Below are 15091 nucleotides of genomic sequence, written 5' to 3' on the forward strand. Positions count from 1 at the left end.
CTTTTCACAGCTTCTTTGCTTTATTCTATGACATACCAACAGCATGCAAGTATACATGATAAAATAGCTTTTAAATTCATCACTTTTCAGGAGGAATTAAGCATCATTTCAATGAGCTGTAAGGGTACCAACCAATTTGAGCACGTCTGTAAAAAATGCAATGCTASTCAAATAGCTATAAAAAGCAGCAAATKCTTTATTGCCATTCGCACAGAMTWAACAAGAGTGGACATGGTAATTCAGCTGTACMGTTTAGCTTTACCTCAGAGGGGAATTCTGCTGGAAATTACAGAAACATATGCAGCAAATAAAGTGAAAGAGGCCATGTTGTGGTTTTTTGGTAACGTACCAAAGTTTGCCAAAAAAGTTATACAAAACGATCTACACAAAGAAAATGCAATCCCTTCTCTTGTTCTTCAAATGAACATCCCTCACATGTCAAAGATGCTTCAATACAAATACAATTACAACTATTAGAAAATACAATATTACTGCACTCTGCAGTAACATGTGTTACAGTCGTTACATAGATAGCCATATGGGACAGAGTAAAACGTTGAGAGACAGACAATGGCCAAACAGTAAACAGTGGTTTAAGTGGTCTCATGTAGTCTTATAAGCAGTGCTGTCTAACAGCGGCTCCACTTCCCATCTCGGATGTCGAGGGCGGCAGGGCAGCTGTGAGAGCGGACATCCCTGTGTTTGACCTCTGCCAGGTCAAGGTCGACGTTGACACCCTGGAGCTTGGCCTGGAGACAGCCGTGGAAGCTGGACTCCCCCTCTGGACACAGTCAAAGGTCAAAGAGAGGCCCTGTTCAAGTAACTGAGTTGTGCATCTTTCCTTCCTAGAAGTAATCACTGATGAGACATGACCGGACAGGTACTGTAGGGCAGAACTTGCAATCATCATTTAAAGGAGGAAGGAAGGAATGCACTTTCTTTATATTTATTTTGACATCTGAACGTACTGTAGTCATCCTTTTTTAAATTGGTTATATGTCACCACATGACCAGGAAGCATATGGTCATTCTGGGGTGAAACGTGGAAAATGAGCTGATCTGATTTGTGAGGTGATGAACATAGCGAGATGAACATAGCGAGATGAAAATAATGGAGAGGAGATGTGGGTTGAAATTATGCAAAGTGGGAGGACAGTAGTAGTGGACAATAAATGGAGAGGATATAGAGAGAATGATTCTGGGACATGGTATGTGAGAAAGAATGAAAAAAGAAGAATGAGGTGAAACGAAGGAGAGAGCTGAAAATAAGAGGAAAGGTTGAGGGTGAGAGAGTGTGGGAAGAGTAGAATAGTAAAAAGGTGTGATGGGTCCACACTTAAAAATATGCTGCATAAAGCTTACATCATTTTTGATTTGATTAATTTCACTGCATCAGGGATAGCGTACACAGACGTTTCGGCTTTGCGGTCTTCTTAAGTGTGTAAGAGTAGAATGGTAAAAGAGTAAGAGGAATAGGATCAGTTGTTGTGGGAAGACAGTGTGAATAGGATTGGAAGAGAAAAGTATCTGGCCTAGAGTAGTACACTATCTAGGGAAAAGGGTGTCATTTGAGACTCAATTCTCACCTGGCCCACCCCCCAGGTACACCATGCTCCCTGGTTGGCTCAACACCCTCTTCAGGAGCTCATAGTCCCAATCTGTCAACTTCATGGTTGCCTTGGTTACGCCCATGCCAATCACCAGCTGGCCTGGCCTCACCTGCAACAGCAGGAACTGACTCTCACCAGAGCAGAGGGCCTGGGGGTAGCTGCGCAATTAGAATAGAGTCCCCCTCAAACGCAGCATCAGTTCCTAGGGCACAGGAAACACTAACAATGGATGAATACAAACTTACCCAGGAGAGATTGTTTTTGCTTTATATCACCCCATAAGGCTGTGTTTGGATAGGGATTGGAGGTAATGCTTCGTTTGGGTTTTAAAAGGATCTCCGTTGGTCCAGAAAAATTGTTAACACATTGTCAAATGGATACAAATTTCATAAAGAGAGACAGCGAATGCCAGATCAACAATCGGTATCAACAAAACAATCTGCAACAGGAAACAGCAACACATCTGTTCGTGCCTTAGAAAGACATAAAAGGTAAAAGTCAGGGTTTGTTCCACACAGCACAAAGAATGTGTGTTGAAGTCCAACAGAGATCTGTTCATGTATATATGTGGGGGGATTTCCAGGAGTTAAATCATCTTAAAGTATGGCATGTTGACATTGACATCATTTGAACAAAGCCTCTTTCGGAGAGTTTGACCTCTTCATGCTTGGCATTTTGCATGACATCACAACATGTGAGCATTGGGCTAATCAAGTCAGTTCCCAGACTCTATGGAGGCAGGAGTGTGTGTGTGTGTGTGACTTCTTTGTGACCTGCTGCTGTGTGTATGTGTGTGTGGGTGTGGACGTGCGTGCATGTGTGTTTGAGTGACCCGCGTGAGTTTGTATGTGTATCCAGGCTGTGTCACAACCGGTCATGATTGGGAGTCCCATAGGGCGGCACACAATTGGCCCAGCGTGGTCCGGGTTAGGGTTTGGCCGGGCTAGGCCTGTCTCTTATACACATCTAGATGTGTATAAGAGACAGGTGTGTGTGTGTGTGTGTGCTTGTGTTGGCCATCTCTTTGCCATTTGTTAGGATTTGCCATTGTGCCATTCTTCAAGATCATAAACATTTCCAAAGCAGTAATAGTGAAGGATTGAGAGAAGATAGAGACTATAACGTAACAAAAAGCTGGTCCAGATCAGTTGGGCCGTGAGGCTGTATAGTTCCGGTGTGTTACCTGTGAAGGGTGGTTGAGTTTCAAGGAGAGGATGTAGTCGTTCTGAGTGTCTACGAGGATGAAGAGAGAGCCTCTGGCTGAAACCGTTCTGAGAGCTAGCTCCACAGAGAGAGTCCAGTCTGCACCATCTGGCTCAGCTGAAGAGCTTCCCAGCAGCACTGCAGACACAAAGACAAACATAACATGGATATCACTCTGCACCCTAACCGGTGCACTTTCTTGTTCATACAGCAATGCAGTGTTCCTTTTACAGACCTTTGAATGTCGTCACGCTTTTTACATTAGTGACAAAATAAGGAAAGCACCTGATCCAAGTACTTAAACTTCAGATGTTATTGAAGTAATGGCAAGAATGAAATGCCGTGGGACAGTAGCTACAGTATGGGAGCCTGGTGGTTAAGTGCGTGGAGCTAGTAATTGAAAGGTCACTGATTAAAATCCCTAAGCAGCCAAGGTGGAAAATCTGTCAATGTGCCTTTGATCAAGGCACTTAACCTTAATTGCTCCTGCAAGTCGCTCTGGATAAGAGCATCTGCTAAATGAGGTAAATGTAAATGAGATGGGAGTTAACCTACCCCAAAGGGCCGCCCTCCTTTATGCAGTGGGTTAAGGAGGTGATGTCATCTCTGCCTCTGGGGAAGGTTAGGGGGTCCCAACATAAGGTCCCAACATAAGTTTGACTTAGCCTGGTCCCCATTAATACAATACGTGGAGAGCCTGTCTTTCATAGTTTGGTAAGCAGTCATATCTGTTCTAGTGGCCATTTGTGCTGATAAGAATTTTTATTGAACTTCTTCCATTGTTTTTGTTTCTATGACTGTTTTTCTGTTTGTTTCTGTCCTATTTCATTTACTTTTTTACACCTTTATTTTACTAGTCAAGTTAGTTAAGAACAAATTCATATTTTCAATGATGGCCTAGGAACAGTAGGTTAACTGCCTTGTTCAGGGGCAGAACGACAGATTTGTACCTTGTCAGCTCGGGGATTCGATCTTACAACCTTTACAAGTCCAACGCTCTAACCACTAGGCTACCTGCCACCCCATACTTTAATAGTATATCCTTTGTATGATGCCTTGGTTGGTGGGTGGATTGGAGGGAGGGTAGATTAGAGTGCGGAAGGGAGGATGGATTGGAGAGAGGGATGGATGGGAGGGCAGAAAGTAGGGATGGATGGATGAGAGAATGAGGGGTTGGGGTTGTTCCGTTTTTGTTCTCATATTTGAAAATCTATAAAATAAATAAATAAATATTTCAGATACGTAAAGCCCTGTGAAGAAAATGATGCATGGAATGGGAGTATGAAAACTATGACCTAAAATCGTTGGAAACTAATTCTAAGTCAAACATGTATTTTGGAATGATATTGTTGACAAACAGAACTGTTTCAGTCCCCCAAAAATTACTTATATTAATAAGTACACTGGGGTTGCATCACAAATTACACCCTATTCCCTGTGTAGTGTCCTACTTTTTACCCATAAATGGAATAGGGTGCCATTTGGGATACAGCCTGGGTTGCAGAAGAAGAAGGGCATGGGGTGGAATGTTGAAGCTTTGCTAGTGGGACACTAACTATATGAAAGAATGTAAGACTCTCTGTGGAGATGGGAGTTAACCAGGGATCTGGCTGGTTCTCATAACGTGAGATTTGCTTCTCTAATCTGTGTGTAACGATAACCACTGTGCTCTTGTCAACTCTAATAATGATTTTCACAGCTGGACTGCACAGCCTGGGACAGTTCTCTGACACACTAACTTTCTCACCATGATAAGAACAACAGGATCAAAGCAGAGCTCAGAGTTCAACCACTCCTGAGACAGCATGAACTGCAGTTCATATAATTTTAACATTGTATTTTATACTCTACACAAACAGCATGTGTCTGTTCTTTGAATGAACCCACTGTCCCTCTTAATCTGAATTAGACTATTTTAAAATGGAAAAATAAAAACAAGAAAGAACAGCGCTATGTAGTGAAGGGCAATCACTTGCGGCTTGTTTTTCTTTACGTCCGTCCCGTCCGTCCGTCCGTCCGTCCGTCCGTCCGTCGTCCGCGTCCGTCGCGACCCGACCGACCGACCGACGGACCGACCGACCGACCGACCGCGACCGACCGACCGACCGACCGACCGACCGACCGACCGACCGACCGACCGACGACCGACCGACCGACCGACCGACCGACCGACCGACCGACCGACGACACCGACCGGACCGACCGACCGACCGACCGACCGACCGACGACCGACCGACCGACCGACCGACCGACCGACCGACCGACCGACCGACCGACCGAACGGACCGACGACCGACCGACGACCGACCGACCGACCGACGACCGACCGACCGACCGACCGCACGACCGACCGACCGACCGACCGATCGACCGACGACCCCGACCGACCGACCGACCGACCGACCGACGACCGACCGACCGCGACGACCACCGAACCGACCGACCGACCGACCGACCGACCGACCGAGCGGACCGACCGACCGACGACGACCGACCGACGACCGACCGGACCGACCGACCGACCGACCGACCGACCGACGACCGACCGACGACCGACCGACCGACCGACGACCGACGACGACCGACCGACCGACGACCGAACGACCGACCGCACCGACCGACCGACCGAGCGACCGACCGACCGACACCGACCCGACGCCGACGACCGACCGACCGACGACCCGAGACCGACCGACCGACCGACCGACGACCGACCGACCGACCGACCGACCGACCGACGACCACCGACCGACCGACGAACCGACCGACGCCGGACCGACCGACCGACGACCGACCGACGACCCGACCGACCGACCGACCGACGCCGACCGACCGACCGCCGACCGACCGACCGCGTACCGGACGACCGACCGACCGACCGACCGACCGACCGACGACCGACCGACACGACCGACGACACGACGCGACCCGAGACGAACCGACCGACCGACCGACCGACCGACCGACCGACACGAACCCCGACCGACCCGACCGCCACGACCGACGACCGACCGACCGACCGACCGACCCGACCGACCGACCGAGACCCACCGACCGGACCGACCGACCGACCCGACCGACCGACCGACCGACCGACGCGACCGACCGACGACCGACCGACCGACCGACCGAACCACGACCGACCGACCGACCGACCGACCACGACGCCGACGACCGACCGACCGACCGACCGACCGACGACCCCGGACCGACCCGACCGACCGACCGACCGACCCGACCGACCGACCGACCGACCGACCGACCGACCGACCGAGCGACCGACCGGACCGAACCGACCGACCGACCGACCGACCGACCGCACGACCGACCGACCGACCGACCGACCGACGACCGACGACCGACGACCGACGACCGACCGGACCGACGACCGACCACCGACTGACTGAACCCTCTTTTGAATGGCTGCATGCGGAGCTGGGACTGGGTCAGTCAGGAATCCAGCATCCTGGAGCGGACCCTGCAGGATTCCAAGGTGCAGAGGTGCTGGGTACATATTGCCCCTGGGTTCTACTTTCCTGGAGTCGGCTTTGTTGGCTTTAACCCTCTAGGTAGGCCACCTCAGTTCCCCGTCACATGACGAGGGACAGGATTTTTTTCTGACCACGCAGCCTAACAGGGAAAAATTCGGGGACCTACATTTTAGGTTCTTGGAAACATTTAGGGGTAGTTGACCTTAACATTGTTCCCAAGCCCTCTGCAGTCACACATTTTCCTCCAAAAACCTCACTTCACATTTTACCACTACCCCTTCACGCTCTCTCTTAATGTCCCACCATCCTCCCACCCCATCTGCAACCCTGTGTTTTATTACTATTGCTCCTAACCATGGATTGCTGTTTGTGTGGGGTATAAAATAGTGTTCAAGTGATATGATCTACAGTTCATGTTCTCTTAGGAGTGGTTGAACACTGAGCCATATGCTATGCTTTGATCTTGTTGTCCTTATCATGGTGAGAAAGTTGGTGTGTCAGAGAACTGGCTCAGGCTGTGCGTTCCAACTCTGAAAATCATTATTAGTGTTTGAAAGAGCACAGTGGTTATCATTGCACACGGATTAGATGAGCAAACCTAATGTTATGAGAACCAGCCAGATCCCTGGTTAACTCCCATCTCCACAGACAGTCAGTGGTGTAAAGTACTTAAGTAAATATACTTTAAAGTACTTTTGGGGTATCTGTACTTTCCTATTTATATTTTCCCTGACACCCAAAAGTACTCGTTACATTTTGAATGCTTGGCAGGACAGGAAAATGGTCCAATTCACTCAATTTAGACTTTTGTATAGAGCCAAAAAATATGAAAAATGCTTGACTGTCGCAATAATTAAGGAGGGCATAGTAGCTAGTGTCCCACTAGCGAGCCTTCAATGTTTCACCCCATGCCCTTCTTCTTCTGCAACCCAGGCTGTGTCCCAAATGGCACGCTATTCCATTGTCAAAGACTCCAGTCACCCAAGTCAGACTGCTCTCTCTGCTACTGCAAGGCAAGCTGTACTGGAGCGCCAAGTCTAGGACCAAAAGGCTCCTTAACAGCTTCTACCCCCAAGCCATTAGACTGCTGAACAACTAAACTAATCAAACGCTGGGCCAATTGTGCGCCACCCTGTGGGACTCCCAATCACAGCTGGATGTGATGCAGCCTGGATTCAAACAAATACTTATTTACAATGAGGGCCTACCCCGGCCAAACCCAGACAACGCTGGGCCAATTGTGCGCCGCCCTATGGGACTCCCAATCACGGCTGGATGTGATGCAGCTGGATTCGAACCAGGGACTGCAGTGACGCCTCTTGCACTGAGATGCAGTGCCTTAGACCGCTGCGCCACTCGGGAGTTAAGGGCTTCTAAGTAAGCATTTCACGGTAAGGTCTACACCTGTGGATTCAGCGCATGTGACATTTAATTTGATTTATAGGTCAAATGTAGTACACTACACAGGGAATAGGGTGTATTTTGTGATGCAACCCCAGTGTACTTACTAACATTGTTCCCAAGTCCTCTGCAGTCACACATTTTCCTCCAAAAATCTCACTTCACGTTTTACCACTACCCCTTCACGCTCTCTCTTAATGTCCCACCACCCTCCCACCCCATCCTGCAACCCTGTGTTTCTTAACTATTGCTCCTAACCACAGAATGTAAAGGTCCTAACCTTTACTGTGCAGACACAAATTCCCTTCAACCTCTCAGAACATGCTAGCACTACCCCTTCTACACCTTAAATATCTCTCACCTCCACCTCCAGCCTGTCTGCAACCCTGCTGTGTCCCTGTTAGGTCCTAACCCCTCTCTAGACACATTCCTTCCCATGGGTCCTCTCACATCCTCCCATTCTGCTCCCTGTCAGTCAGGTGGGTGTTAACAAGACTCACCCCCAGGGTAACTACTTCGCCACTATGGCCTATTTATTGCCTTACCTCCTTACTTCCTTTGCACACACTGTATACAGATTTTTCTATTGTGTTATTGACTGTACGTTTGTTTATCCCATGTGTAACTCTGTGTTGTTATTTTTGTCGCACTGCTTTGCTTTATCTTGGCCAGGTCGCAGTTGTAAATGAGAACTTGTTCTCAACTGGCCTACCTGGTTAAATAAAGGTGACATAAAATAAAATAATAAACTTGTCTATCTGGGACCAGGTCTCCGATGGAGATTCTTAGGATGCCGTTGCCTATCTCGGCCATGTGGCGCTCAGCAGACTGCTGAACTGTGACGACTGCCTCTGAGCCCACGCGTACAGCCACAGCTCCTTCCTGTTTCATCACTGTAATCGGCATCCATAATGTAGAGGTAAGATTTCAATTAGTTCAGGGGTCATATGTGGGCATGGCTTTTACGCTGGCCCTTAGGTTATTACAAGACCAACACTATTATTGCATGGTCATTACATTGGATAATACATTGGTATTGGATCACTAATACATAGCCCATGTGGGTATTACATTGTATTGACATGGTTATTACATGGCCCACATGGTTATTACATTGCTATTGCATGGCTATCACAGGTAACTGACAAATAATGGAAACACTTGACTAAATGAGGGATACAAAGTATATTGAAAGCAGTTGCTTCCACACAGGTGTGGTTCCTGAGTTAATTAAGCAATTAATGTCCCATCATGCTTAGGGTTGCGTATAAAAATGCTGGGCAGGGCATTATTTTGGATACCATAGCTATACCATACCATGACAGTGCCTCCATCCACAGGGCACCAGCAGTCACCGAATGGTTTGAGCATGAGAACAATGTCAACCATATGTCATGTCTGTCTCAGTCACCAGATCTCAACCCAATTGCAGAGGTGCATAAAGATGACGGCCCCCATGCACTTACCACAAATATCTCATACTGTACAGTCGTGGCCAAAAGTTTTGAGAATGACACAAATATACATTTTCACAAAGTTTGCTGCCTCAGTTTGTATGATGGCAATTTACATATACTCCAAAATGTAATGAAGAGTGATCAGATGAATTGCAATTAATTGCAAAGTCCCTCTTTGCCATGCAAATTAACTGAATCCCCAAAAAACATTTCCACTGCATTTCCGCACTGCCACAAAAGGACCAGCTGACATCATGTCAGTGATTCTCTCGTTAACACAGGTGTGAGTGTTGACGAGGACAAGGCTGGAGATCACTCTGTCATGCTGATTGCATTCCAATAACAGACTGGAAGCTTCAAAAGGAGGGTGGTGCTTGGAATCATTGTTCTTCCTCTGTCAATCATGGTTACCTGCAAGGAAACACGTTCTGTCATCATTGCTTTGCACAAAAAGGGCTTCACAGGCAAGGATATTGCTGCCAGTAAGATTGCACCTAAATCAACCATTTATCGGATCATCAAGAACTTCAAGGAGAGCGGTTCAATTGTTGTGAAGAAGGCTTCAGGGCGCCCAAGAAAGTCCAGCAAGTGCCAGGACCATCTCCTAACGTTGATTCAGCTGCGGGATCAGGGCACCACCAGTACAGAGCTTGCTCAGGAATGGCAGCAGGCAGGTGTGAGTGCATCTGCACGCACAGTGAGGCGAAGACTTTTGGAGGATGGCCTGGTGTCAAGAAGGGCAGCAAAGAAGCCACTTCTTGCCAGGAAAAACATCAGGGACAGACTGATATTCTGCAAAAGGTACAGGGATTGGACTKCTGAGGACTGGGGTAAAGTCATTTTCTCTGATGCATCCCCTTTCCGATTGTTTGGGGCATCTGGAAAAAAGCTTGTCCGGAGAAGACAATGTGAGCTCTACCATTAGTCCTGTGTCATGCCAACAGTAACGCATCCTGAGACCATTCATGCGTGGGGTTGCTTCTCAGCCAAGGGAGTGGGCTCACTCACAATTTTGCCTAAGAACACAGCCATGAATAAAGAATGGTACGAACACATCCTCTGAGAGCAACTTCTCCCAACCATCCAGGAACAGTTTGGTGATGAACAATGCCTTTTCCAGCATGATGGAGCACCTTGCCATAAGGAAAAAGTGATAACTAAGTGGCTCGGGGAACAAAACATCGATATTTTGGGTCCATGGCCAGGAAACTCCCCAGACCTTAATCCCATTGAGAACTTGTGGTCAATCCTCAAGAGGCTGGTGGACAAACAAAAACTCACAAATTCTGACAAACTCCAAGCATTGATTATGCAAGAATGGGCTGCCATCAGTCAGGATGTGGCCCAGAAGTTAATAGACAGCATGCCAGGGCAGATTGCAGAGGTCTTGAAAAAGAAGGGTCAACACTACAAATATTGACTCTATGCATCAACTTCATGTAATTGTCAATAAAAGCCTTTGACACTTATGAAATGCTTGTAATTATACTTCAGTATTCCATAGTAATATCTGACAAAACTATCTAAAGACACTGAGGCAGCGGACTTTATGAAAGTTAATATTTGTGTCATTCTCAAAACTTTTGGCCACGACTGTACATTATCCATTACTCTTTTTCCTTGTGTGTTCATTAGCACAGTAAACATGATCCCCATTTTAGCTTCAAGATGCCGGCAATTAGAAAAAACTAAAAAGTAGATTGTGCTTGCCTACGGAGCTGTGAGGGGAACGGCACCTCCGTACCTTCAGGCTCTGATCAGGCCCTACACCCAAACAAGGGCACTGCGTTCATCCACCTCTGGCCTGCTCGCCTCCCTACCTCTGAGGAAGTACAGTTCCCGCTCAGCCCAGTCAAAACTGTTCGCTGCTCTGGCACCCCAATGGTGGAACAAACTCCCTCACGACGCCAGGTCAGCGGAGTCAATCACCACCTTCCGGAGACACCTGAAACCCCACCTCTTTAAGGAATACCTAGGATAGGATAAAGTAATCCTTCTAACCCCCCCCCCCCTTAAAAGAGTTAGATGCACTATTGTAAAGTGGTTGTTCCACTGGATATCATAAGGTGAATGCACCAATTTGTAAGTCGCTCTGGATAAGAGCGTCTGCTAAATGACTTAAATGTAATGTAATGTAAATGCTGATTTATTGGCACATTGAACAATATTGTGTGCCGTAGTTCAAAATCTCATTGCATATTGGTAAAACAATGAAGTCATATTTGAATTCTGACATCTTTATGCACGTTCATCATTGAACACTTATGGGAGATTCTGGAGCGCGCCAAAGACAGTGTTTCCACCACGATCAACAAAACACCAAATGATGGAATTTCTCGTGGAAGAATGGTGTCACATCCCTCCAATAGAGTTCCAAACACTTGTAGAATCTATGCCAAGGAGCATTGAAGCTGTCATAATGGCCCTACGCCCTATTAAGACACTTTATGTTGGTGTTTCCCTTATTTTGTCAGTTACCTGTACATTTTCCACATGGTAATTATGTTATGGTTATAACATAGCCTACTGTCACAAAGTAATTTAGAGGGTACTGTTCAGAACCTCACCTTTTTCCACTCCCCATCACCGATCTTGGGCCCTGAGGTGACGAGGACCTGTCCGTCCCCGTGGCTCGTCTGGACGCTCAGGTTCCCATGGACCACCGCCAGCAGGAAGTAGTTCTGCTGCCTGTCGATGTCCCCAAAGAATATCACCCCCTCCGGGTCCAGACTCAGAGTCAAAGCTACAGATGGACAGACATAGACAGACATGTCAAAACACAGACATTATCATAACAGCTCTTATTGAGCATACACAAAACATTAAGAACACCTGCTCTTTCCAAGACATAGATTGACCAGGTGAATCCATGTGAAAGCTATGATCCCTTATTCATGTAACTTGTTAAATCCACTTCAATCAGTGTAGATGAAAGGGAGGAGACAGGTTAAATAAGGATTTTTAAGCCTTGAGACATGGATTGTGTTAAGGTGTTCTTAATGTTTTGGACACTCAGTGTATATGAATGAGAGACTAGGTGGGACCTGGTACAGTCAGTGTGGTTCAGCCGGATGTGCCCCGGCTGGTTAAATGTTCTGAAAGGGGAGTGCTCAGTGGTGTCATGATCCCTATAGTCTACCTGGTCAACTCTGTGACCTTGTAGTCCAGAATGGGGACATTCCCCACAGAGCTCTTCCTAGTGTAGTGTAGAGGAGATGTGAGGATCTGGACAAAAGAGTAGCATTCCGGTGATGGCTATGGGGTTGAAACAACACAAGAATACTGTTCATATAGGAAAAAATTGTGATGATAGGAAAGCTAGCTAAACCAACAAGGGTGACATTTACGTAACCAAACAATTTCTAACAATTGCTGCACTAATTAGATGATGGAGGAAAAAACCTGTGTGTGTATGTATGTGTGTGTGTGTGTATGTATGTGTGTGTGTGTGTTTGTGTACTCACACTAACTGTGTTAGCAGGGTTGGGTAGGTTACTTTCTAAATGTAATCCGTTAAGGTTACTAGTTACCTGTCCAAAAATCAGTAACCTCATTTCTGGATTACCCAAACTCAGTAACGTAATCTGATTACTTTGTTACTTTTGTATTACTTTCCCCTTAAGAGGTATTTGAAGACAAAAAAGATCCATCAAATGCATTTGGTGTGTCATCCTAGTGGTCTCTGATTTGTGGTCAGACTCGCTCAGCTGGAACAAACAAACTTGCACCCTTTTTCAATGCTGAATTGAATGTCATTGAGAAAACAGAAAGTGTCACATATTTTTTTCACACACGTCCTTTCTGAATTGACAAGTAATCCAAGAAGTAATCTACTTTTTCAAAAGTATCTGTAATCTGATTCAAATATTTTTGTTGGTACCGTAACTGATACCGTTTTGTAATCAGATTACATTCAATCAGTTACTCCCCAACCCTGTGTGAGTAGAATCATAAAGTAAAATAATGTAATTGTTTCGTCTCTTGCCTCCAGCATCCGTTCAAGCGTTGGATGAACCCACATCCTCTTCCATGCAAACAATCTACTTACGTCTACTTCTCTTCACTGTCCTTTGGGGTGTTTGATTCTCTTAACCAGACGTTCCTTGAGGGGTTTATGTTGTATGCTCGTCTCAAGTCCGATTCTTTGGTCCTGGTCCTTCGTCTGGCMCTCTAGGCTATGTACTGGGCTGGAGCATCACCTGATGAGACCTGAAGAGATACAGGGAAGCTGAGAAGTCTTGAGAAATTGGTCTCTTTCCCAGAGTTTGGCAAACCTGGTCCTGGCAGATAAGGATGGAGATGAGCCAACAAAATAAACCATGATGGGGAGATCAATGTCTGGGTCAAGGTGTGTGTGTTTGTGTGTGTCAGATAGTGTCCAAACCACAGACGCTATTATGTCATTCTTTGGTCCAAACAGAGAGGGAACACTGACCCCTTTTAAAGTCATTGTTCTTGGCAAGTGTAATTTTTTTTTAAAGCACTTGAATCTCAATGGTCTATTTAAGGAATTGGTTTGGCGTCAGAAAAGGGATGGCTCGGTAGAAACGTTAAGTATTTTTCCAAATCCTTCGTAAGCCATGCTGTGGCATCATGAAGAGATTTGTTCCGACATGTTTTTGATATTACATGCGTCCTTTCATTTGAAAAGCAAGACTGGTGTCAATCTGCAGGGGAATTGTAGATTGCAGGTGGAAATTGAGAAGTCTCACACTATGTGGTCGACATCGAAGTAACACATCAAAGCAATGTGCGATGCCAGGGACAAAACAAATGAAGAAAACAGCCAGCATATGTTCTGACTTAAATGTTCTTACTTAAAGTTAATCAGTTCCAACTTTGTTGTGTAAAGAGAACGGTCTTTGTCTTCACACAGTTTAATGTATTAAGATGTACTTTTTGGTCACGGAAGTTATCAAAAGTGACAGTCCAATATGTGCCTTCAGGARAATGCAGCTGGTGCTTGAAAAGGGTAGCAGGGCTAAAGAGTAACTTATGCTGTTGTGCACATGGGCAGTCCTTGGTTAGGACAGGGGAGGCGGGCTATCACACTATTCCTCGTCTCGCCCTCTTTATCTACAGCAGGGCCATCCAAAGTCAGGCCTGCGGGCCGAACATGGCCCCCAACAAAATTAGATTGGGCTTGCCAGTCTTCCAGAATGATCTTATATATTGATAAACCATGTTTAAGGGGTTTCCAAGTCCAAAGGTTTGGGCACCCCTGATCTACACAGACTGATTTATGAATCTACATTACAGCATATCTACAGTACATCCAAAAGCTAGAGAAAATCTGGGGGAAGAGACTTAAATCCAACATGCCACAGACGTTCTTCAAGTCATTCTTATTGAGATGAGTCCACTGAAGTGACAGAGGCAATAACTGGGAAGGAAAAAAATTTGCTTTATGGTTTGCGGATGATTAGTTGTTCCATGTGAAGTGCTGCCAATAGTAAACCCATTTCCCAAACGGAAAACAACTTCTACATCGCAGAGTTCAGTATACACTGTTGGCTGGTTGACTGTACAGCTCTCTAATGGTCTCATGAAAAGGATAGAAGGTTAGCATTGTGTCATGAATCTAGTTCTGCAGGTAGCTCTTCAGTGGTCACTAGCGGTCAGCCACAAAGTCATACAATCTGATTTTAAACCCAACCTTAACCACACTGCTAATCCTAACCTAAAACTCTGACCAATAAACTCATTTTATTTATTTTTTACAATCTAGCCTATTTTGACTATGCAGCTAGCCCATCTAGCGGAAATCGCTCAGTTCTGCCTCCAGAACAAAACTCATCCCAATAAAACAGCAACCTGCTAAATAATATAGCCCCTTCTTGTGTTCTCCCCCCAATGTCTTTATAGCTTGGTTCCATATCTGTTTGTGCCATCTTACCAACTCCAATGACCATAGGAGATGGCAAGGTG

The 15091-nt window shown here is 46.3% G+C and overlaps 1 pseudogene; it reads right to left on the minus strand.

Annotated features, from left to right (window-relative positions):
• Positions 1–269: 269 nt before the first annotated feature.
• Positions 270–13184, minus strand: LOC111949764 (vitamin K-dependent protein S-like; annotated as a pseudogene).
• Between the last annotated feature and the right edge of the window lie 1907 nt (positions 13185–15091).

This window comes from Salvelinus sp. IW2-2015, linkage group LG22, assembly GCF_002910315.2.
Source record: "Salvelinus sp. IW2-2015 linkage group LG22, ASM291031v2, whole genome shotgun sequence".
Lineage (NCBI taxonomy): Eukaryota > Metazoa > Chordata > Actinopteri > Salmoniformes > Salmonidae > Salvelinus > Salvelinus sp. IW2-2015.